The sequence below is a fragment of the Triticum urartu genome, chromosome 2A (genome assembly GCF_056163025.1).
Source record: "Triticum urartu cultivar PI428250 chromosome 2A, HENAU_Tu73, whole genome shotgun sequence".
Taxonomy (NCBI): Eukaryota; Viridiplantae; Streptophyta; class Magnoliopsida; order Poales; family Poaceae; genus Triticum; species Triticum urartu.
The window spans coordinates 590,433,164-590,451,108 of NC_141874.1; positions in this window are offsets into that span (position 1 = coordinate 590,433,164).

Below are 17,945 nucleotides of genomic sequence, written 5' to 3' on the forward strand. Positions count from 1 at the left end.
GTGTTCTGCATTCTGAAGACTTAGTGGTTGCTTGGCTGGCTCTGGATATATTGCTTCAGCAGATGTGTCCACATCTGGCAAAAATATCCTATGATTGCGGGCTGAGGGTTGATAGGAGATTGCAGAGTGAAGCTTGATCAGCCTCATAACCCAAGGAGCATAAAACTTTAATCCAAACAGTTCTGAAGCAGACGCTGCAAATTAACGGATGAAGAGATCCTGTGTATTGAAGCATTTGCCGTGAAGAATGCAGAAGATGAGAGTCTTCATTGCACCATCAATCGTTGCATATCGAGAGTGACCCTTGACTGGCCAGAGAGTCCGCCTTATGATGTGATATATTGTTCTGGGCAGGTACTCTAAGTCTTCAACGAATAACCTAGTTGGATAGGGTGCATTTGGAGGAAATGGCTTCATCATTGAGAGCATCTGACTCATATCTGGCTCAGGACGCTGAAATATGCTCTCAATTGCTTCAGCATGGAGTTGGCACCCTTCTTCAAAGAATTCGCCAGGAGTGGGAAGGCCGGTAAGCTCAATTAGGTCGAAAGCATTTGCTTCATGATGGATATTGCCTGTCATCCACTCCAGGATCCATGTCTTCAGATCTCTGTTATAGCCTTTGATATGCAAAGTGGCATAGAACTGGAGCAGAAGCTCTTCGTTCCAGTGCTCTTCGTCAGTGATAAATGGCAGCAAACCCACTTGCTTGAAGCAATCCAGTGCTTCTTCCAGACAGGCAGACCTGCAACAGCTTCAACCTCAAGGCGCTTGTGAGGAAAGATGCGGCCTTGGTTGTAGAGGATGCATGAATAATAGCTGCGCTGTTGATGGCTCCAGAACCTATCTGATACAATCCGTTCCCTTGAATAAGGGTTCTTGGAGCGGTTGAAAAACGTGTTATCTGCCCTGAAGCCGTTGATGTTGAAGGAACCAGGAGCTGATGCAGGACCTGGGAACCTTGGTAGTCGTGGGATCGGCTTCTGGACCTGGGGCCTGTGCGCAATATGATAGTTGAATTGTGGTCCGGCAGCAGACTCAGGCACAGAATGTTCAGGAGCAGTAGCTTCGGTGTCTTCTGAAGCTGTTGTTGGGGAGGGCTCCACACTTGCTTCGGCGTTGTTTGTGGCAGCCTCAACATTTTCAGCTTTAGGCACGTTCTCCTTGAGAACTGCTTCTTGTTGGTGCGGGGGAGTTGGAGCTTGTGGTATTTCTGCTTGCTCTTCGGCTGATGCAGCAGGAATGTCTTCAGCAGCCTGAGCCCTTGGCCCTTTGCGAAGCCTATGGAGTGTAGGCGCTGATGGAGTTGCAGTGGGTTGGGGCTCATCTTCCTCCTGTGGGCGATCTGCCCACGACGCATTTTGTGTGATTGGCGTCAATGGACGACCAATACTGATCTGTTCGCTTGTCTCAAGCTGAGGAAGGGCTGCATCACCTTGCACATTGTCTTGGAGACCAATGTCTTCAGCAGCGTAGGGTTCGTCTGCTGGAATGTCTTCAGTGTTGGGTTCATGCATAGTCAACTGACGATCTGTGTCAGGATAGCGGACGCAGAGGGGTTCAACTATCAGGGGCTCTGTGGGAGAAGCCCGAGATTTCTTGGTCTTGCGCTTCTTGATGATGGGTTCAGAAGGAGAGGCTTCAGAATGTTTTCTCTTCTTAGCTTTAGCCTCTGTAGTCCGTGTCTTCTTGTGCTGTGAGGCGGTTGATCGACTCTTTGGCTTCGAGCCAGTCGTTGCAGCGGGGAAGACAATCGGAGCATCAGGTTCTGACCTTGGCGCTTCAGGTTCGGGCACAACCGCCTTATTTTTCTTCTTCGCGGCCATCCTGGGGTCAATGCCGGGACGCCCAAGTGCCTTGCGCTTTTCTGCCTCATTGTAGGCTTGCACGCAGCGATCAGCCAAAGTCTTCATGCGTTCTCATGAGCCTTGAGCTTCGGCACGCGTCTTCAGGAAGTTTTCTTTCAGCTCGTGCAACATGATCTTGAAGTTCTTCACTTCTTGCACACTGAGCTTGGCCACGTGCTTCTTGAACTGAGCCTTTTCATGATCAATTTTCTGCTTCAGTTCTACAATTCGCTGGGCTATTGCAAGTTCTGAAGCGATTGCACCTTGAAAGGCAACGCTGAGGCCTATGGGTAGCTGCAGATCATTGAAGCTTATGTCTGGTGTGTCAAACCATTCATCGATGAAGTTGTGGATGATGGCGACATCAAACAGAGGCAGATTGTTGAATATTTCAGCCTCCTCCTTGCTCTTGATGAGCTGCTCAAGAGCATCATCTCCAAGATCTTCATCGCTTGAGAGATCAATGGCTTCACAGCGCAGAATGTCAGCAGCTGTGAGCTCTTTGCCTGTGTGTGATTGAGGCTTCTTGGCTTCTTGGGGCTTGGACACTCGTGATAAGCCTTCTGACTGCACACTGGCTTCAGGAGGTGCAGTTGCTAAAGGCTTCACTCTTGCGATCTTGGGAGAAGCGGCTGGCTTTGAAGCTTTTGGAGCTTTTGGCTTCTTCTGCTTTGGCTTAGGAGCAGCAGGGGCGTCATCTGACTCAGTATCTGCTGGAGGGTCATTCACAGCAGTCCCTTGGACTAGGATGCGAGTGATGAGGCCTGCAAGATTGGCATACGGCCCGATGATATTGGGATCGGCGTTGCGTGTGCCATCTGCCCTTGGTGAGGAGGGACCAGGGTTGAAGTCAAGCCCAAATTTCTTCTTGTTTATCTTCGCTGACTGTTGTGCAAACTGAAAGTTGCGCTTGAAGAGATTATCATCGCGGCACCAGAGAAGTGATGATGGATGTGCCTCAGCTGGCTGTGGTCCTCTCACCATGCATGGATAGAAGCCTTGAGCAATGGCTTCATCTCTGGACCTGGGTACGAGATTTTTGTATAATACATCTCCCCACGGTCTCTTGATGGCGCACTTCTCCGCATATTCCTGAGTGACGAAGCGGTAGTGGAACCATTGCTCTGCCCAATATCTTCGAATCCATTGGATTCGTGTCTTGCGCTGACCATAGCTTTCTTCAGGATCAGTTTTGTACATCTCTGCCAATTCATCAGGCAGATCTTTGGACGTTTCACCACGTCGCTGTCTGCCTCCCTTCCTTGCTGCTGTTTCTGAAGCCATGAATAACTTGGAAGGCTTCAAGATGTTCAAAGGCTTCAAAGGCTTCCTTTTGCAAGAACTGGCTTCAGGCGAGTTGATGTGATGCTGCAAGTACTCTGCAAATGAATGCAGACTATGAGAACCAAAGGATTCTCCCACGGACATGTACCTGTGACAGCATTAAGGTGCGAGGGAAGGGGAAGAGGTCATATGCATTCTCAGAAGATTTTGAAGATAAATCGGTTTAGAAGACATTGATCTCATTATGCGAAGACATTCACTTATAGATAAGAAGTTGGTTCCAGATTTGTACGAACCCATAGATCAGTACAAGTGAGGAATCTAACTACTTTATGAAGCACAAGTGAATATACTAGGCATGTTATGAGATGCAGCGAGAGATTTAACTGGTGTGAAGAGAAACTTCTTATGGCAGAAAGTGACTGAACTGTAGGATCAAAAGAGGCTGTAAAAAGAGGTTTTATTTACCACACTTGGAACTGCTAGACGAAGTGAGAGTTGAGGTCGAGCAGTTCGATCCTCCGTGCCCTAACTTGGCAACGGAAGACACCTACGGCGACGGCGGAGAGAGCGATGTCCGCTGTCGGCGTGAAAACGGCGTCGGAGAGGTTGCGGCAGTGAAGCGCTTCGTCACCGGCGTCGTTGAGTGCTAGCGGTGGCGCTAGGGTTCGTGCGAGGGTGGAAGAAGGAGATAATGACCGCAGTGAATCGTGTATTTATAGGGATAGAGGCGGCACTGCGCTATTACGCAGGTACCCCTGGCGGTTCGCATTTGAGGCACGCGTGGCCAGTTAGAGGAAGATTGGGATTTGTTCCATGTCCCACGCATGCCTAAATTGTCGGGCGGTCGTTCCTTCTTCTCCGGATCTTATGTGGAGGAATGAGCATTAAAAACGGACTTTTATGGTTGTCACTATGTCTTCAGCTGACAAGGACACAGTGAAGACATTTTACAGTTTCAACAGAATGCATATGACTTGGAGAGATAGAGTTTGAGATAGAAAGCATAGAGAGGTTAGGGTCCGATCACATTCACTTAGTTCAAAACATTCAACCAAGAAGACATAGCTATAAGTGAATGCTGTAGAGGACAGAACATCAGTACATATATATCCATATAATCAACGCAGTGAAGATAATCATGAAGACATATTGAGAATGAAACCAAACCAATTGTGAAGACATTGAGAGGTAACGCCATGAGAGAAACACTTCAAAATGGAACGTTTGGTGGTGGCGTTACCCACCGTATAGGAAGTATTAGACCCAGACACGGCGCACAATTATCGTGGCGCTCCGAAGTCAAATTCCACATTAATGTATTCACACTTAGAATGTATGTCTTCATTGTTTGAAGATATACGCTACTTCGTGTGTTGCACATCTAAGTCATCAATATGCTTAAGTGTTAGGATGTGTGCCTGATCACAGGACATTTGAGGACTCCAAGATATTTAGCTCACACCGTAACTTGCAAAATCTCTTCTCATCCAAGGGCTTTGTGAAGATATCTGCCAATTGCTCTTCAGTGTTGACGTGTATGATATCAATGTCTTCCTTCACAACATGATCTCTGAGAAAGTGATGACGAATTTCAATGTGCTTTGTCTTCGAGTGCTGAACTGGGTTGTTGGCCATCTTGATGGCGCTTTCGTAGTCGCAGTAAAGTGGCACTTGCTTCAGATGAATGCCATAATCCTTGAGTGTTTGCTTCATCCACAGAAGCTGAGCGCAGCAAGATCCAGCAGCAATGTATTCAGATTCAGCAGTGGAGAGAGATACACAGTTCTGCTTCTTTGAAGACCAACACACAAGTGATCGTCCCAGAAAATGACATGTGCCTGATGTAGATTTGCAATCAACTTTGTCACCAGCATAATCAGCATCCGAAAATCCAACCAGATCAAACTCTGAGCCCTTTGGATACCATAATCCTAGAGTTGGGGTGTGAGCCAAATATCGAAGTATTCGCTTCACAGCTAAGTGATGCGACTCCTTTGGTGTCGCTTGAAATCGAGCACACATGCAAACACTAAGCATGATATTTGGCCTAGATGCACATAAATAAAGCAAAGACCCAATCATGGAGCGGTATACCTTTTGATCGAACTCTTTACCATTGTCGTCGGGACCCAGATGATGCTTGGCTGGCATTGGTGTTGTGAAGCCTTTGCAGTCTTGCATACCGAACTTCTTCAGGCACTCTTTAAGATATTTCTCTTGAGATATGAAGATGCCGTTGCGTTGTTGCCGTATTTGAAGACCGAGAAAGAACTTCAGCTCCCCCATCATGGACATCTGATATTGCTCTTGCATCATGTATCCAAACTCTTCACTATACTTCTGATTGGTGCAGCCGAAGATAATGTCATCCACATATATTTGGCACACAAACAGTTCACCATCATATGTCTTCGTGAAAAGAGTGGGATCCAGGGAACCAGGTATGAAGCCTTTGCTCTTCAGAAAGTACTTGAGTGTATCATACCAGGCCCTGGGGGCTTGTTTGAGGCCATACAGTGCCTTGTTGAGCTTGTATACCATATCAGGATGTTTTGGATTTTCAAAGCCAGGTGGTTGTGCAACATACACTTCTTCTTCAATCTTGCCATTGAGAAAGGCACTTTTCACATCCATTTGATATAGAAGTATGTTATGATGATTTGCATAGGCCAGCAGTATGCGTATGGCTTCAAGCCTAGCCACAGGAGCAAATGTTTCATCGAAGTCAATGCCCTCCACTTGAGTATATCCTTGAGCAACTAGACGAGCTTTGTTTCTGACAACTTGACCATGCTCATCTTGCTTGTTGCGGTATATCCATTTGGTGCCTATTATGTTGTGCTTCCGTGGATCAGGACGCTTAACCAGTTCCCATACATTATTCAGCTCAAACTGTTGAAGCTCTTCTTGCATAGCTTGAATCCATTCAGGTTCCATGAAGGCTTCTTCAACTTTCTTGGGTTCTGATATTGAGACGAATGCGAAATGCCCACAGAAGTTTGTTAGCTGAGTTGCCCTTGAACGAGTGAGTGGACCAGGTGCATTGATGCTGTCCAGTATTTTGTCAATTTGTACTTCATTTGCAACACGAGGGTGTGTGGGGCGAAGACTTTGCTCTTGCTGATCTATGTGGTCATTTGAAGGTATATCTTCAGGCTGAGCATTGTCTTCATGTGGATCAGGTGCTGAGATGATAAGTTCTTCTTCAGGTTGAGCTTCAGAAGGTACAATTTCTCCAGTTCCCATAAGCTTGATTGATTCATTTGCTGGAACTTCATCTAGCACATTTGGCAATTGCTCTCTTTGTGATCCATTGGTTTCATCAAATCACACATCCACTGTTTCAACTACTTTGTAGTGGAAGAGATTGAAGACTCTGTAGGAGTGCGAATCCTTTCCATATCCAAGCATGAAGCCTTCATGTGCTTTTGGTGCAAACTTTGAGGTGTGGTGTGGGTCCTTGATCCAGCATTTTGCGCCAAATACTCTGAAATAACTGACATTTGGCTTCTTGCCAGTTAGGAGTTCATAGGATGTCTTGTTCAGAAGCTTGTGAAGATAAACACGATTGATTGTATGGCATGCAGTATCAATGGCTTCAGTCCAGAATTTTCTTGGAGTCTTGTATTCATCTAGCATTGTTCTGGCCATCTCAATGAGTGTTCTGTTCTTGCGTTCGACGACGCCATTCTGCTGTGGCGTGTATGGAGCTGAGAATTCATGTGTGATGCCCAAGGTATCCAGATATGTATCAAGGCCAGTGTTCTTGAATTCAGTGCCATTGTCACTTCTGATGTGCTTTATCTTGGCGCCAAAATTGTTCATAGCTCGATTTGCGAAGCGTCTGAAGACATCCTGCACTTCAGTCTTGTAAAGGATTATGTGCACCCAAGTATATCTAGAATAATCATCAACAATTACGAAGCCATAGAGGCATGCATAAGTAGTAAAAGTTGAGTAGTGAGTGGGACCAAAAAGATCCATGTGAAGCAGTTCGAAGGGTTGAGTAGTGGTCATGATTGTCTTCGAAGGATGTTTTGCCCTTGTCATCTTCCCTGCTTCACAGGCACCACATAAGTGATCTTTCTTGAACTTGACGCCTTCGATGCCTATGACGTGCTTTTTCTTCGCAAGGGTGTGGAGGTTCCTCATGCCAGCATGCCCAAGCCTTCGATGCCAAAGCCAGCATTCTGAAGCTTTTGCAAGAAGACATACTGCAAGTTGTGGTCCTGCTGAGAAATCTACCACATACAAATCACCTTTCCTATACCCTTCAAACACTAGAGATTTGTCAGATTCCATTAGCACTAGGCAGCGATATTTGCCGAACATTACAATCATATTCAAATCGCAAAGCATTGAGACAGACATTAAGTTGAAGCCAAGGGATTCAACAAGCATGACTTTATCCATGTGTTGATCCTCTGAGATTGCAACTCTACCTAGACCCAATACCTTACTTTTACCAGTGTCAGCGAATGTAATGTGGCTCTTGTCGGATGGACGTAAAGTTGAGTCCATAAGAAGGCTTCTTCTGCCAGTCATGTGATTTGTACACCCACTGTCAATAATCCATTCTGAAGACTTTGAAGTCACTGGTATCGTACCCTACAGTGCAGTTAGGGGGATAGGCTTCACGAAGAGTGTTGTGAAGCATAAACATTTGACGAACCAGTGGGTTATGAAAACTTAGATCCAGATTAGGACTAATGGGGAGAGTAGCATGCGATTCAGGAACGAAGTACATAATGATGCCATTTGGGCATTTTATCTTGCGCCCCACAAGATTTTTATGGTCCCCAGCAATAGCATCAGAAGGTTTTGTTTTTGTGCTGGAGACCTTTCCCTGCAAAGGAGAGTTAAACTTTCTTAACCACCCACATCTTCAAGGGTGGCTTAGAAGCTATAAGTCTAAGTGCAGCATCTGAGAACTTTGGCTTTGAAACCTTAGCAAACAGTCTAGCAGGTGGACAATAATACTCATAGGAATAAGCAGAATAATTTTTGGTCATATGAACATGACGGTTCGATGAACCACTCTCATATTTATATGCCTGAGTATGGTTCCCCTGCAAAACATTTGCGTTAGTGCGACTCAGGTGAGTCCCCTGTTTGTATGAAGCATTTGGACCATATGAAGCCTTTGGTCTGAGGTTTGTCTTCTTCAAGTGAGGTGTCATGAAGACATTCACAGGAAGATTTTCCAGACATGTTTTCGGAACCCAGATCTTCTTCATAGGCGGTCCATTCCTGCAGTTAGTACCAATGTACCTGGCAAACACTTCATCATTCTGATTCTTAAACAGTTTATAGTTTGCATCAAAGGATTCATCAATGATAATTGGGTTAGCACAAGTGAAGCCAGACAGATTGGATGGATCTGCTGAGGATTCCTTTGCAGCAACCCATGTGGTTTTGGGGTACTGCTCAGGTTTCCAGTAAGACCCATCTGCATTAATTTTCCTCACGAACCCAACACCCTCTTTCCTAGGGTTTCGGTTCAGAATCTGCTTCTTAAGGACATCACATAATGTCTGATGCCCTTTCAGACTTTTGTACATCCCTGTTTCAAGCAATGTCTTCAACCTAGCATTCTCATCAGCAATAGCAGTGGTATCCTCAGCAGAGGGGTTAGTTACCATTTCAACAGTTGAAGATATTGCACCAGCAGTAGCAGTGGAACATTCAGCAACAGAAGCAGCATTATCACGCTCAATGCATTTAAGACATGGTGGTTCAAATCCTTCCTGAGCGGGACTGATCTGTTCAGCGCGAAGTGACTCGTTTTCCTTTTGAAGATCTTCATGAGCCACCCTCAATTTCTCAAGTTCTTGCTTCCTTTGAAGATAATCATAGGAAAGCTTTTCATGAGTTGTTGAGAGAGTATCATGACGATCTTCAAGTTCCTGATACTTAACTTGAAGGTTTTTTATGTCTTCAATTAAGGATTCAGATCGAGTCATTTCAGCACCCAACAGATCATCGCTTCTGTCTAACAATTTTTGAATATGTTCCATAGCTTTCTGTTGTTCAGTTGCAATTTTAGCAAGTGTTTTGTAGCTAGGTTTTGAATCACATTCAGAGTCATCGTCACTAGATTTTTCATAGCGAGTTGTGCGTGTGTTTACCTTGGCACCGCGTGCCATGAAGCAGTAGGTAGGAGTGGAGTCGTTCTTGTCATTTGCGTCGGTGTCGGTGATGCAGTCATTGTCTTCAGTATTGAAGATGGACTTGGCGACGTATGCTGTAGCCAGACTCGCAATGCCAGAATCAGACTCCTCCTCAGACTCCACCTCTGCCTCCTCAGATGCGGACTCCTCCTCTGAATCCATCTCCTTTACAACAAACGCACGTGCCTTGCCAGATGAGCTCTTCTTGTGTGATGAAGACCTTGATGAAGTTTTGGAAGAAGACTCTGAGTATTTCTTCTTCTTCTTGTCGTCAGAATCATATTCCTTGCTCTTCTTCTTCCTTCTGTTCTCATTGTCCCACTGTGGACACTCAGAGATGAAGTGTCCAGTTTTCTTGCACTTGTGACATGTTTTCTTCTTGTAGTCATGAGCAGAAGCTTCATCATTCCTTGAGCTTGATCGTGAAGATTTCCTGAAGCCTTTCTTCTTAGTGAATTTTTGGAACTTCTTCACTAGCATTGCAAGTTCTCTTCCAATGTCTTCAGGATCATCAGAACTGCAGTCAGATTCTTCTTCAGATGAGGAGACAGCTTTTGCCTTCAAGGCACGAGTTCGCCCATAGTTTGGGCCGTAGATATCTCTTTTCTCAGAAAGTTGAAACTCATGTGTGTTGAGCCTCTCAAGTATGTCAGACGGATCGAGTGTCTTGAAATCAGGACGTTCTTGAATCATCAGGGCCAGGATGTCAAACGAACTATCAAGTGATCTCAGCAGCGTCTTGATGATTTCATGTTTGGTGATCTCAGTGGCGCCGAGGGCTTGAAGCTCATTTGTGATGTCAGTGAGCCGGTCAAATGTGTGCTGGACATTCTCATTGTCATTTCGCTTGAAGCGGTTGAAGAGGTTGCGAAGAACACTGATTCTTTGATCTCTCTGGGTTGAGATGCCTTCATTGACCTTTGAGAGCCAGTCCCAGACTAGCTTGGATGTCTTCAAAGCACTCACACGGCCATACTGTCCTTTGGTCAGATGACCACATATGATATTCTTGGCAGTGGAGTCCAGTTGAGTGAACTTCTTGACATCAGCAGCAGTGACACCTTCTCCAGCCTTGGGAACGCCGTTCTCGACGACATACCATAGGTCGATGTCAATGGCTTCAAGATGCATGCGCATCTTATTCTTCCAGTAGGGATATTCAGTTCCATCGAAGACGGGGCAAGCAGCGGAGACTTTGATTATCCCTGCAGTCGACATAACTAAAACTCCAGGTGGTTAAACCGAATCACACAGAACAAGGGAGCACCTTGCTCTGATACCAATTGAAAGTGCGTTATATCGACTAGAGGGGGGGGGGGTGAATAGGCGATTTTTATGAAAGTCTTCAAAACGTGAGAGTTATGAAGACAAACAGTGAAGATTATGCCTATTACTATGCAGCGGAAGTTAGATTACACTAGGCCAGCCATGGTCATGTATTCAATAGAGTGAAAGCGCAGTGACAAACAGCTTCAGTGTAATAAGGATCAGGTAGGAAGAAGTTATGAAGCCAAACAGATCATACATTCATGTTGTGAAGACAAACGGTAAAGCAGGCATGTAATGGCTTCACAATGAAAAACTGTAAGTAAAAGGAAGTGAAGATGAAACCAGTGACACGTTGAAGACAATGATTTGTTGGACCAGTTCCAGTTGCTGTGACAACTGTACGTCTGGTTGGAGCGGCTAGGTATTTAAACCAAAGGACACACAGTCCCGGACACCCAGTCAAGGACACTTAGTCCAAGACACCCAGTCCTCACCGTTTTCTCCTTGAGCTAAGGTCACACAGACCTCGCCCAATCACTCAGGTAAGTCTTCAAGGTAGACTCCCAAACCTTCACAGACTTCGTTCACTGACAATCCACAATTTCTCTTGGATGCTCAGAATGCGACGCCTAACCGTCTGGAGGATGCACAGTCCTCAAGTGTAATAAGTCTTCAAATCACACAGACACGAAGACTTAAGTGATGCCCAATTTACTCTGGCTCTGGGTGGTTAGGGCTTTTCTCCTCACTGGGAATTCTTATTTCAAAGGCTTCGAGGTGGGTTGCTCTCAAACGACAAAAGCCGTGCACTGAAATCTGAGCAGCCAACCATTTATGGTTGTGGGGGGTGGACTATTTATAGCCACTTGGCAACCCGACCTGATCTGTCCGAAATGACCCTGGGTCACTAAGGAACTGACACGTGTACCAACGGTCGAATTTTGAACTCACACGACAACTTTACTTGGGCTACAAGTAAAGCTGACTTGTCTGACTCTGGACAAGATTTTCTCTCAAAGTCTTCGCTCGAAGACATAGGATTTGAATTTGGCATCACTTCAGTCATTCTGACTGGTTCTCTTCGACCCCACTTAATAGTACGGTGGTTCCTATGACACAAAATGAATTAAATAAAACTACGAAGGATCTAGGTCTTCGAGTTCCAAAAGCTTCATAGGGAGTCTTCTCATGTCATTGTCTTCAATATGAATATCTTCATAAACCACCATTGTCTTCAATGTCTTCGTACATTTTTAGGGGTCATCTCTGGTAGTAAAACCGAATCAATGAGGGACTTCTACCTGTGTTTTCCTGCAATTCTCACAAACACATTAGTCCCTCAGCTAGGTTTGTCGTCAATACTCCAAAACCAACTAGGGGTGGCACTAGATGCACTTACAAGTTTCGGCTTTCTGAGAAAAGGGATATCTACGGTCCAAACTATGGGCGAACTCGTGCCCTGAAGGCAAAAGCTGTGTCCTCATCCGAAGAAGAATCTGACAGCAGTTCCGATGATCCCGAAGACATTGGAAGAGAACTTGCAATGCTAGTGAAGAAGTTCCAGAAATTCACCAAGAAGAAAGGCTTTAGTAAGTCCTCACGATCAAGCTCAAGGAATGATGAAGCTTCTGCTCATGACTACAAGAAGAAAACATGCCACAAGTGCAAGAAAACTTGACACTTTATCTCTGAGTGTCCACAGTGGGACAATGAGAACAGAAGGAAGAAGAAGAGCAAGGAATATGACTCTGACGACAAGAAGAAAAAGAAATACTCCAAGTCTTCATCCAAGTCTTCCTCAAAGTCTTCATCACACAAGAAGAGCTCATCTGGCAAGGCACATGCGTTTGTTGGCAAGGAAATGGATTCTGAGGAGGAGTCCGCTTCTGAGGAGGCTGAGGTGGACTCTGAGGAGGAATCTGATTCTGGCATTGCGAGTCTGGCTACAGCATATGTTGCCAAGTCCATCTTCAACACTGAAGACAATGACTTCATCACCAACACCGATGCAAATGACAAGGACGACTCCACTCCTACCTACTGCTTCATGGCCCGTGGTGCCAAGGTAACCAAACGCACTACTCACTATCAAACATCCAGTGACGATGACTCTGATTGTGATTCAAAACCCAGCTACAAAACACTTGCTAAAATTGCAACTGAACAACAAAAGGCCATGGAACATATTCAAAAACTATTAGACAGAAGCGATGATCTGTTGGGTGCTGAAATGACTCGTTCTAAATCCTTAATTGAAGACATAAAAAATCTTCACGTTAAGTATCAGGAACTTGAAGATCGTCTTGAGACTCTCTCGACTACTCATGAAAAGCTTTCCTATGATTATCTTCAAAAGAAGCAAGATCTTGAGAAGTTGAGAGCGGATCATGAAGATCTTCAAAAGGAAAATGAGTCACTTCGAGCCGAACAGATCAGTTCCGCTCAGGAAGGATTTGAACCACCATGCCTTAAATGCATTGAGCGTGATAATGCTACTTCTGTTGCTGAATGTTCCACTGCTACTGCTGGTGCAATATCTTCAACTGTTGAAATGGTAACTAACCCCTTTGCTGAGGATACCACTGCTATTGCTGATGAGAATGCTAGGTTGAAGACATTGCTTGAAACAGGGATGTACAAAAGTCTGAAAGGGCATCAGACACTATGTGATGTCCTTAAGAAGCAGATTCTGAACCGAAACCCTAGGAAAGAGGGTGTTGGGTTCGTGAGGAAAATTAATGCAGATGGCTCTTACTGGAAACCTGAGCAGTACCCCAAAACCACATGGGTTGCTGCAAAGGAATCCTCAGCAGATCCATCCAATCTATCTGGCTTCACTTGTGCTAACCCCATTATCATTGATGAATCCTTTGATGCAAACTACAAACTGTTTAAGAGTCAGAATGGTGAAGTATTTGCCAGGTACATTGGTACTAACTGCAGGAATGGACCGCCTTTGAAGAAGATCTGGGTTCTGAAAACATGTCTGGAAAATCTTCCTGTGAATGTCTTCTTGACACCTCACTTGAAGAAGACAAACCTCAAACCAAAGGCTTCATATGGTCCAAAGGCTTCATACAGACAGAGGACTCACCAGAGTCGCACTAACACAAATGTTTTGCAGGGAAACCATAATCAGGCATCTGAATATGAGAACGGTTCATCAAACCGCCATGTTCATATGAATAAGAACTATTCTGCCTATTCTTATGATTACTATTGCCCCCCTGCTAGACTGTTTGCTAGGGCTCCAAAGCCAAAGTTCTCAGATGCTGCACTTAGACTTATTGCTTCTAAGCCACCCTTGAAGATGTGGGTGGTTAAGAAAGTTTAACTCTCCTTTGCAGGGAAAGGTCTTCAGCACAAAAACAAAACCTTCTGATGCTATTGCTGGGGACCATAAAAATCTTGTGGGGCGCAAGATAAAATGCCCAAATGGCATCATTATGTATTTCGTTCCTGAATCGCATGCAACTCTCCCTATTAGTTCTAATCTGGATCTAAGTTTTCATAACCCACTGGTTCGTCAAATGTTTTTGCTTCACAATTCTCTTCGTGAAGCCTATCCCCCTAACTGCACTGTAGGGTACGACACCAGCGTCTTCAGAGTCTTCAGAATGGATTATTGACAGTGGGTGTACAAATCACATGACTGGCAAAAGAAGCCTCTTTATGGACTCAACCTTACGTCCATCTGACAAGAGTCACATCACATTTGCTGACACTGGTAAAAGTAAGGTATTGGGTCTAGGTAGAGTTGCAATCTCAAAGGATCAACACATGGATAAAGTCATGCTTGTTGAATCCCTTGGCTTCAACTTAATGTCTGTTTCAATGCTTTGCGATTTGAATATGGTCGTAATATTTGGAAAATATCGTTGCCTGGTACTAATGGAATCTGACAAGTCTCTAGTGTTTGAAGGGTATCGGAAAGATGATCTGTATGTGGTAGATTTCTCAGCAGGACCACAACTTGCAGTGTGCCTTTTGGCAAAGGCTTCAGAATGCTGGCTTTGGCATCAGAGGCTTGGACATGCTGGCATGAGGAATCTCCACACCCTTGCAAAGAAGAAGCATGTCATAGGCATCAAGGGCGTCAAGTTCAAGAAAGATCACTTATGCGGTGCCTGTGAAGCAGGGAAGATGACAAGGGCAAAACATCCTTCAAAGACAATCATGACCACTACTCGACCCTTCAAACTGCTTCATATGGATCTTTTTGGTCCCACTCACTACTCAACCTTTTCCACTACTGCTTGCCTCTATGGCTTCGTAATTGTTGATGATTATTCTAGATATACTTGGGTGCACATAATCCTTTTCAAGACTGAAGTGCAGGATGTCTTCAGACGCTTCGCAAATCGAGCCATGAACAATTATGGCGCCAAGATAAAGCACATCAGAAGTGACAATGGCACTGAATTCAAGAACACTGGCCTTGACACATATCTTGATACATTGGGCATCACTCATGAATTCTCAGCTCCGTACACGCCACAGCAAAATGGCATCGTCGAACGCAAGAACAGAACACTCATTGAGATGGCCAGAACAATGCTAGATGAATACAAGACTCCAAGAAAATTCTGGACTGAAGCTATTGACACTGCATGCCATACAATCAACCGCGTTTATCTTCACAAGCTTCTGAACAAGACATCTTATGAACTCCTAACTGGCAAGAAGCCAAATGTCAGTTACTTCAGAGTATTTGGTGCAAGATGCTGGATCAAGGACCCACACCACACCTCTAAGTTTGCACCAAAAGCACATGAGGGATTCATGCTTGGATATGGAAAGGATTCGCACTCCTACAGAGTCTTCAATCTCTTCCACTACAAAGTGGTTGAAACAGTGGATGTGCGGTTTGATGAAGCCAATGGATCACAAAGAGAGCAATTGCCAAATGTGCTAGATGAAGTTCCAGCTAGTGAATCAATCAAGCTTATGGGAACTGGAGAGATTGTACCTTCTGAAGCTCATCCTGAAGAAGAACTTATCATCTCAGCACTTGATCCACATGAAGACAATGCTCAGCCTGAAGATATACCTCCAAATGACAACACAGATCAGCAAGAGCAAAGTCTTCGCCCTATACATCATCGTGTTGCCAATGAAGTGCAGATTGACAGAATAATTGATAGCATCAATGCACCTGGTCCCCTCACTCGTTCAAGGGCAACTCAACTGGCAAATTTCTGTGGGCACTTCACATTCATCTCAATTTCAGAACCCAAGAAAGTTGAAGAAGCCTTTATGGAACCTGAATGGATTCAAGCTATGCAAGAAGAGCTTCAACAGTTTGAGCTGAACAATGTATGGGAACTGGTTAAGCGTCCTGATCCACGGAAGCATAACACAATAGGCACCAAATGGGTATACCGCAACAAGCAAGATGAGCATGGTCAGATCGTCAGAAACAAAGCTCGCCTCGTTGCTCAAGGATATACTCAAGTGGAAGGCATTGACTTCGATGAAACCTTTGCTCCTGTGGCTAGACTTGAAGCCATACGTATACTGCTGGCCTATGCAAATCATCACAACATAATTCTGTATCAAATGGATGTGAAGAGTGCCTTTCTCAATGGCAAGATTGAAGAAGAAGTGTATGTTGCACAACCACCAGGGTTTGAAGATCCAAAACATCCTGACATGGTATACAAGCTCAATAAGGCACTGTATGGCCTCAAACAAGCCCCTCGGGCCTGGTATGATACACTCAAATACTTCATGAAGAGCAAAGGCTTCATACCTGGTTCCCTCGACCCCACTCTCTTCACGAAGACATATGATGGTGAACTGTTTGTGTGCCAAATATATGTGGATGACATTATCTTCGGCTGCACCAATCAGAAGTACAGTGAAGAGTTTGGCTATATGATGCAAGAGCAATATCAGATGTCCATGATGGGGGAGCTGAAGTTCTTCCTCGGTCTTCAAATATGGCAACAACGCAACGACATTTTCATATCTCAGGAGAAATATCTTAAAGAGTGCCTGAAGAAGTTTGGTATGCATGACTGCAAAGGCTTCACAACACCAATGCCAGCCAAACATCATCTGGGTCCCGACGACAATGGTAAAGAGTTCGATCAAAAGGTATACCGCTCCATGATTGGTTCTTTGCTTTATTTATGTGCATCTAGGCCAGATATTATGCTTAGTGTTTGCATGTGTGCTCGATTCCAAGCGGCACCAAAGGAGTCGCATCACTTAGCAGTGAAGCGAATTCTTCGATATTTGGCTCACACACCAACTCTAGGATTATGGTATCCAAAGGGCTCAGAGTTTGATCTGGTTGGATTCTCGGATGCTGATTACGCTGGTGACAAGGTTGATCGGAAGTCCACGTCAGGCACATGTCACTTTCTAGGCCGATCACTTGTATGTTGGTCTTCAAAGAAGCAGAACTGTGTATCTCTCTCCACTGCTGAATCTGAATACATTGCTGCTGGATCCTGCTGCGCTCAGCTTCTATGGATGAAGCAAACTCTCAAGGATTATGGCATTCATCTGAAGCAAGTGCCACTTTACTGTGACAACGAAAGCGCCATCAAGATCGCCAACAACCCAGTTCAGCACTCGAAGACAAAGCACATTGAAATTCGTCATCATTTTCTCAGAGATCATGTTGCAAAGGAAGATATTGATATCATACACGTCAACACTGAAGAGCAATTGGCAGATATATTCACCAAGCCCTTGGATGAGAAGAGATTTTGCAAGTTACGGTGTGAACTAAATATCTTGGAATCCTCAAATGTCCTGTGATCAGGCAGACATCCTAACACTTATGCATATTGATGATTTAGATGTGCAACACACGAAGTAACGTATATCTTCAATCAATGAAGACATACATTCTAAGTGTGAATACATTAATGTGGAATTTGACTTCGGAGCGCCACGATAATTGTGCGCCGTGTCTGGGTCTAATACTTCCTATACGGTGGGTAACGCCACCACCAAACGTTCTATTTTGAAGTGTTTCACTCATGGCGTTACCTCGCAATGTCTTCACATTTGGTTTGGCTTCAATCTCAATATGTCTTCATGATTATCTTCACTGCGTTGATTATATATATATATATGTACTGGTGTTCTGTCCTCTACAACATTCACTTATAGCTATGTCTTCTTGTTTGAATCTTTTGAACTAAGTGAATGTGATCGGACCCTAACCTCTCCATGCTTTCTACCTCAAACTCTATCTCTCCAAGTCGTATGCATTCTATTAAAACTGTCGAATGTCTTCTCTGCATCCTTGTCAGCAGAAGACACAGAGACGAACTTTAAAACCGTTTTCAATGCTCATTCATCCACAAGAAATCCGGAGAAGTAGGAACGACACCCGACAATCAATGCGTGCGTG